An 8,919-nucleotide genomic window follows, 5' to 3' on the forward strand; every position below is an offset into this window, starting at 1 on the left:
ACTCGCAAGAACTTCATCTTGGATGTGGGTGGATGTTGTGAGGTAGATATTTGTCCCCCTTTGGCCCACAAGCATGTGGGGATCCAGGAGAGGAAGCTGGTGGTCCTACATGTTACCGTTAACAGAGGGGGCTTTGCAAAGCTGTACTTGTCACATTCTGCTACTCCACAGCATTCACTGACGGTCTGTTCACCAGGTGCTGCCAGGAAGTTTATGGATTTTTTTTTTTTAGTTAAAAAAAATTGTACTGAAGTATAATTGACATGGGCTTCCCTTGAGGCTCAGACGCTAAAGAATCTGCCTGCAATGCAAGAAACGTGGGTTTGATCCCTGGTCGGGAAGATCCCCTGGAGAAGGAAATAGTGGGCAACCACTCCAGTATTCTGGCCTGGAAAATCCAATGAACAGAGGTGCCTGGTGGGCTACAGTCCATGGGGTTGCAAAGAATTGAACAGGAGTGAATGACTAACCCTTGCACTTTTTTCCATAATTGACATGCGTTATGTTAGATTCAGGCATATAACACAATATCTGTGTATACTGTGAAAGGATCATCACAGTAAACCTAGTTAACATCAGTCACCGAACATAGTTAACAGAATTTTTTCTTGTGATGAGAATTTTTAAGATTTATTTTCTTAACAGGTTTCGAATATACAACACAGTGTTATTAACTATGGCCACCATGCTGTATATTATATCCCCACAATTTATGTATTTTATAACTAGAAGTATCTACCTCTTGACCTGTTTCACCCGTGTCTTTGAAAGAGTAAAAGGATAAACAAATGGACACATGTGATGAATTCCCTTGGCCTTGGTCGGGGGGCTGTCCAGGTCCTTTACCCTTCTAAGGCCCAGGTCAGGCTTCCTGAAAGAGCTGGGTGGGGGAGGGTGGTGTTAGGGTCCTGCACCCTTCTGAGGCCCAGGGAAGGCTTCCTGAAAGAGCTAGGAGGAGTTAAGCATGTGATGTGTGTACTTTGTAGCCTGGTGGGTGAGGAGGATTAGACCCCGTGTTACTAAGACAGTCCTGGGAACAGTGGTGCTGATGGTAATAAACACTGGAGGAGCAGAGAAGCAAAAGGCCAGCAAAACCAGGGGGAAAAATGATCTGGGCTGTGTAAGAGAGAAAATCATATATTAGTTGTTTCATTTACCTTTATTGCCCGCTTATCAGACAAACTGTTAACAATTAAGAGTATCAAGAGAAGGTGTACCTGATTGGCTTACTGTGTCTTTAAAAAAATTCTATCAGTTTTTTTTTTAAAGTATTTTTGAATTTATTAAAGACTAAACCAAGTTCACGTAGGCACATCACTTACAGCTTTTGAAATATGTAGCAAGGTCATCTGCTCGGACCTGAGAGCTGGAAGAGGGGGCGGGGGGAACGTGACTCAAGCCCAGATGGTGTCATCAGTCTCCTTGATGGCGAGTATTATATGAGTTTGTGAAAAAAATTATAATGAAAAGTGCCATTTCCCCAGCAATATATTCTCAGCCTGAAAAATTCAAATACAGAAGAAATGTTTTAAGTCATAAGTCTGTTGAATCATGTGAGAAGTTTCGAGTTCAGAGGTCGGTCACCTCCTCTTCACACCTGCACCTGCTCTGGCCTCAGAGATGCCTGGCAGTCTCTCTGCTCGTCTGTACCTGTAGCCTTTCCACTGTACCCGGGGTTCTCCAGGGGTGACCCACGGATCTCCAAGCATGACCCACCGACCAAGAGCACCGCCTTCCCCCAGTAACTTGCTGGAAAACAAATCCTGAAGCAGCCCCAGATCTGCCGATCCCTGAGCCGGGCAGCAATGGTGTTTCCACGAGACTCACCATAGTTTACATGTGTGCTGACGTGTGTAAGCCAGCCAGGGACCCACACTGAGCTACACGTGCAAACACAGACAGCAAAACCGTAGGAATCTGCACCTGTGGTGGTTGTCTTTTCTGACTCTCCATCTTGAGTTTTGAGGAGTAAAAGTGACAAGCCATGCAGGGAACACCCTAGGATATGGGGGTGGGGGGGAAACAGGACATTAAATAAATCTAGGATTCCTTAAAATTTTAAATTGCCCTGAGCTGTTTCTTATATGCAAAAATACATACTTAATATATAAATATATGAAAATAATAAAATAAAATGCATTTATATTATAAAATATATTATTATATTTTCTATTAATGTAATATATATTATTGTTTTTGTTGTTTAGTCACTCAGTCATGTCCGATTCTTGGCGACCCCATGGACTGCAGCCTGCCAGACTCCTCTGTCCATGGGATTCTCCAGGCAAGAATACTGGAATGTGTTGCCATTTCCTTCTCCAGGGGAATCTTCCCAACCCAGGGGTCAAACCCAGATCTCCTGAGTGTCTCCTGCATTGCAAGCAGATTCTTTTACCACTGAGCCACATAAAGGTGAACAAGTATAAAAGAATGGCTTTATGCCCCTATTGCTTAGCTTAAGAGCAAGAACACCACCTGTCAGACGCCTCAGCTGCGTCCTCATCTGCCCCTTCCAGCCCCAAGCCTATAAGGTAATATTCCTTCAAGGTTACAGTATGAGGGCAAATCAACCAAAGACTAGGAAACACACAACAGGAAGGAAACTGTGAGGAGAAACAGGGACACAGGGACCTTCTGAAACACTGGGGACTCTGGAACTTGGAAACAGAGGCAGAACGGGGAGAGATGTGCCTGGGGGGGGGAGCCTTGGTCCCCTTTCGCTGAGTGGAGGGGTTCGGGGTCAGCCAGGACCACAAATCCTGGGGCAGGAGTCACCGACAGGCTGGCATGGGGAGTCAGGGGTTTGCTGGCAAGGTCTTCAGGAAGCTAGGGTGCGATTCTGACTCAGTTGACTTTGCAGCGCTGGCAGCCGTGTGTGACATCAATAAAAGCAGCACCTCCGCAGCTCCACCGTCGATAAACCTGAGCTCCGTTCCCAACCTCCGCGGTAGGCATTATTTCTCTCTGACTCTCTTGGGTCTAAGACTTGCTCCAACCTCAGAGAAAATGAAGACACGCAGGTTTCCCTGGTGGCTCGGTGGTAAAGAGTCCGCCTGCCAATGCAGGAGACATGGGTTCGATCCCTGATCCAGGAAGGTCCCATGTGCTCTGGAACAACGAAGCCACTGTGCCACAACTACTGAGGCTGTGCTGGAGAAGCCAGCGACCACAGCTGTGAAACCCCTGCGCCCGGGAGTCTGTGCTCTCCAATGAGAAGCCTGCGCACTGTGAGGAGAGTAGCCCCCACTCCCTGCAACTAGAGAAAAGCCTGTGCAGCAGTGAAGACCCAGCACGACCAAAAATACATACATAAAATCAGTGGAGGAAAACAAACCACAGATGCTCGTACCAATGAAGATTACCTAGACTACATTCTTGGAGAAATTTCAACTGCTTACTTCTAAGCCACTTACCATGAGATTCAAAAATGCCCATTTCCAGGAGTTTACCAGAATCCAGTAGGTCTGCGTGTGTGGAAGATGTCAACTTTTTACAGGGTTTTCAAATAAAACTTTTCCCTCTGCCAACAGGGACTCTGACGTCACTCTCCCAGTGTTCAGAGTACAAAGATAAGGAAACGGTAAGAAGTCAAACTGTCTGTTCTTATCAGTGTGCTGAAAATGTCAGCTCTATTTATTTTGGGAACAGTTTTCTTCACTCCCTATCAACTCCTACCTTACTTGCTACATAATTTTCTAATTCCTAGAAAATGCATCAGATGAAAGGGAGAAATTGTGGCTAAATTTTGCCCCACAGAGGAGTAACTTATTCATTTAGTATACTCTTCATCTGCACACACACACACACACACACACACACACACACACATTTTAAATGCATTTGCTTTAAATACTCCTTTGCACATTATTATAATCATCTTGATTTTTCAAATATTTGTGTGATATAAAGACAACCCTAAAAGATGGCTATTTCTTGATGTTGCATAAAAGTTCACACAGAGCCAGAACCAAAGTGAGAATTGTTTGTTGTTTAGTTACTCAATTGTGTCTGACTCTTTGCAATCCCATGGACTGTAGCCTTCCCGGCTTCTCTGTCCATGAGATTTCCCAGGCAAGAATACTGGAGTGGGTTGCCATTTCCGTCCCCAGGTGGTCTTCCCAATCCAGGAATTGAACCAAGGTCTCCTGAGCATCTCTTGCATTTCAGGCAAATTCTTTTACCACTGAGCCACTGGGGAAGCCCATATAAACAAGTTTCATTATTGACAAGTTAGGACTGGAGAAGGGAAAGTGAACAGACAATATTTCAGATTTTGGCTGGTTGACTGAAGGTTGAAAATAGCCCTACTTAGCACATTTCAGGATTCAGTGAAATGACACTACATATGTGTGTATATATCTAAACAGCACCATAGGTGGCTGGAGAAGGAAATGACAACCCAGTCCCATATTCTTACTGGAGAATCCCATGGACAGAGGAAGCTGGCAGGCCACAGTCCACGGGGTTGCAAAGAGCCAGAAGAACAACAGCCATAGTTGGCACACAAGAACTCTGGCTCTATACTGACTGAGGAAGAGAACTCACGGGATGGGGAGGACAGTGGTCTTAGGGCAGAAGAGGAGAGAGAGAGGGACAGAGAGGAACCCACTGATGGAGCTTTCCCCTCAGCTGCCCAACCAGGGAAACCAGCCCTTTCTGGCCGCCCTGCCCCACGGCAGCCTCCCTCTCACTGTGTGGTGGGACACAGATCCACTTGCATTAATGCCCGCAGTCACCAGGATGGGAGGGGCCTGCCCCAGTGGCTCCATGCCCACTCTCTGCTCTCCCACATGGCAGGGCTCTGCCTCTGGACCACTCCTGCTCCCTCACCTCCCGACAGCATCACCTTCCACAGGACCGGCATCTCCCCTCCCAGGTGGCCGGCTCTGTGAGAGGGGGACACTTTTATTTTCTGTGTCCCTGCCCCAAAAAGTGCTGCTTCACCTGGTAAAGACCCCAAGTCCTTGGGGAGTCCCCGGACTTTGTGTCTTGCTGTTGAAAGCAGTAGAGTCACCGCTCTGGACAGGTCCTTCTGCAATGCCATTTAAGCCACATTGACTGTGCCCTTGGACTGCAAAGAGATCCAACCAGTCCATCCTAAAGGAAATCAGTCCTGAATATTCATTGGCAGTACTGATGTTGAAGCTGAAACTCCAATACTTTGGCCACCTGATGCGAAGAGTTGACTCATTTGAAAAGACCCTACTGCTGGGAAAGATTGAAGGCAGGAGGAGAAGGGGACGACAGAGGATGAGATGGTTGGATGGTATCTCCGACTCAATGGACATGAGTTTGAGCAAACTCTGGGTGTTGGTGATGGACAGGGAGGCCTGGCATGCTGCAGTCCATAGGGTCGCAAAGAGTCGGACACGACTGAGCGACTGAACTGAACTGAACTGACTGTACCTCAGCAGGGACCTTTCACGGGAGAGCCAGAGATCAAAGCAAAATCCATGGCCGAGGTGTCACCGCAGATATCACTTGAGAAACCTTCCTTTGGGGTGCTTCATATGAAATTTTAATTTGCTTTTGTGTGGCTTTACAAAGGCTACCCAGGTGGCTCAGATGGTAAAGAATCTGCCCGCAGTGCAGAAGACCCAGGTCCAGTCCTTGGTTTGGGAAGAGCCCCTGGAAAAGGGCATGGCAACGCACTCCAGTATTCTTGCCTGGAGAATCCCATGGATAGAGGTGCCTGGAGGACTGCAGTCCATGGGGTCACAAAAGAGTAGGACACGACTGAGCGACTAACCCTTTTACAAAGTCAAAAATGCTCATTTAGATATCTGTACTGTCCTGGGAGATAATCTGAGACTTTAGTAGCACAGATGAATTCAGCCAAATAGTATCCCATGAAAGACCTAAGGCTAGAGCATCATTCTTCATCCCAGTGGAAGATCTTAGTGCTGTAGCCACAATGGTTGGCCATGGAGAGCATGCAGGTCTGGGACGGGATGGGAAGGAACAGATTCCACAAGCTACTGTGTGCTGTACAAACAGCACGTGGTCACAGGCGGGAGAGAAGCAGGCGACTCTGAAAAGGCTGATCCTGAGCTGGTGGACACGGGAGGGGGACGAGGTGTGGGGAGGGAGTGTGGGGGGGTGGGCAGCTCCCTTCCCCAAGTCAGGTGTGGAGGGCTCTGAGACCACCTGACTTTTGCCTTCACAGAGCTTTGCGTTTTGGAGACAACCAGAAGTTAAGGCGCTCATTGGTTCTATTTTGACCAGCACTAATCATTGAAAATGCCAAATGGGCATCATGGAGGCAGACAGGATCGGCATCTGGAGTTCTGGAATGTTCCCGGACAGCCCCCCATCCTCACAAGGAAACAGCTGCATTGAGGCCTGATGCCAAGGATTGGAGCTTCAGGGGGAGGAGATTGCGTGGGTTTTGTGGGCAGGGGATACTCCGGTAGTGACAGAATTATCCGCAGGGTGGACTTCAGTGTGACATGCGGTGGTTGCCGTGGAGATCTCTTCTGGCACCCATGTTTTCAGAAAAGCGGGAAAGGACCAGGAGCATCTGGCAGACTTCTTGCTGGGCTTCTGTTTTCATTCCGGGCCACTACTTGAGCCTGAGAGAGGTACCCTTCTTCTGAACGCCCTGCCTGCCTCCCCAGCCCTTCCTCCGCAGTGGTGGTCCCTGTCTCGAGCTACCCCTCCCTGTGGGCGTGTCTTGAGAAATGTTCTCTGCCGACATAGCCCTTGTGGGAGGGGCCATGCCTGCCCCAGATACCTGACCCAGACGATTGGAGCCCAGGTCACACCCGAAAGAGCCGCCCAAGCTCTGTCCATCCTTCTCCACCCCACCTCCTGATTGGTCAGGTACCAGAGGATCCAGGATGTGTTCTCAGGGGTGATGGTGGCCTTCGTCACACAGACACAAGGTGGAAACAACCCGAGTCTCCATCAGCTGGTAAATGGACCCATAAAATGTGGCCCATCCATACGATGGAATGTTATTTGGTAATAAACAGGAATGAAGTACTGACACATGATACTGCATGAATGAACTTAAATATATTACGTTAGCGAAAGAGGCCAGACACAAAAGACCACATGTATGATTGCATTTATATGAAATGTCCGCAACAGGAAATCCACAGAGACAGAAAGTAGATCGGTGGTTTTCAGGGACAGAGGGGCCGGGAGGGTGCAGAGGGGTTGATAATGGGTTTAAAGGGGGTTTCTTTGGGGGGCAATGAAAATGTTCAGAAAGCAGACAGAGGAGAGGGCTGTACAACACAGGAGCACAGTAAAGGCCACTGAACTGTTCCCTTTAAAGTGATTCATTTTATGTTATGTGAATTTTACTTCAATTTAAAAAACCCTTAGATTTAAGGCTCAGAGAGATTTAGGGGTTGGAGGCTAAGGGTTTAGGATTCAAAAGGGATTGATTAAGGGACTTAGAATTCTAAATATATTTCCTGTGTCATTAGGTTACCAGTTGGCCTCTCTGGACTGCCTTGGAATCCAACCACAGTGAATAAATAACATTGTTCCATGAGAAACAGCATTCCGAGGTTCAAATAGCTGACTTACAAACAAACTATGGGGATAAAAATCCTTTCCTTTTTAATTGTCGAGGACTGTCTGTAATTTAGTCTGGAATATAGTCAATCTTTGGCTCTTATCCTGAATTCATCAATAAAAAGACATCATCGTGGGAATCTTTGGGGAGGTGAAATTCAATTTAATCCATTTTTCCTATTTGTTAGGTCCTCCAGTAATTGGTTTGATGGGCAAGAAGTTTGAAGTTATTGGTTAAATAGAGGTTTTTGGATTATCTGTGAATTTCAATTATCCATGCTTCACCTGGCCCCAATTAGCACTAATAATTGAGTTAACTGAATAGAAGTCATTCCCCATCATATCAGTTTTACTAGAGGCTTATTTCTTGTTTCATTAATGGAGACCCCCAGGCACAAAGCCCCTTTCTCCAACGGGCACTCACACCCCCAGCCCACAATTTGTCAAATTCACATTGTTTAACTGGCACAAAGTTAACTGTATAGTTAATAGTATGAAGCAAATGTCCTTAAGAACAAAACACAGGTTGCTAGGAAGTGTAGCCAGAAATTTCTCAAGTGCTCTGGGTCATCCTGGCATTTACAGCCAGAAGGTATTACAAAGCAGGTCTGAAGCAGAGTTAGAAATCTTAACGAATGTTTTTGACAGATTTGTATCTTCAGTTTTCATTGAGATGGTTACAGTCTTAATTTACCCTCCGTTTAAAATTTTTAAAATATGGCAGCCTTTCGAGCAGCCAGTTCATTTGAGCCCACTTTCAGACCTGGTGTTTATGTTTACTCCCCACAATCTACATGACTTTCAAGGTTTTAGTTTCTCTCCTTAACACATTTGTATTATATTAAACACAATAAATGTCTCCCATTCCAACAGCCCCCTTTTGACCTCCTTTGATCTCTGAATCCCAACACCCCTAAACTCGACAAATACATCAGCCCAGCCCCTCCCGCCAGGCGGGAGCTGAGGGCAGGGTTTGAGGGCTGCGGGCCCTCCCAGTCCTCTCCAGCATCGTATTTTTCCATTGCCATGGAGATGCAGCTCGGTGGAGGAGTGAGCTGCAAGCCCAGCGAAGGGAGAAGTCCTAGCTAGGTAGAATTACTAACCAAACAGACGGTCGTGGTTACAGGGTGCCAGGGAGGGGTGCTAGGGAGGGGCGCCTGGGTTTTCCTTTCCTCCCTGCAATCAGATTACAGGTAAAAGTGCAAACACTGGAGAGGGGAGGACGCAGCTGCGCTTTTAAAGGCACAGGGACACTTAGCCGGCAGAGACCCTGCAGTGGGCGGTGACAACGTGGAGGGTGTAAATCTCTTTTAGTGAAGATATTGATGTCCTAGAACCCACATCGGGGTCTTCTTGGTGTGTAAAGAGGTAGATCCAGCAGCAGGGACCCCG

Source organism: Muntiacus reevesi, chromosome 4 (assembly GCF_963930625.1).
Source record: "Muntiacus reevesi chromosome 4, mMunRee1.1, whole genome shotgun sequence".
Lineage (NCBI taxonomy): Eukaryota > Metazoa > Chordata > Mammalia > Artiodactyla > Cervidae > Muntiacus > Muntiacus reevesi.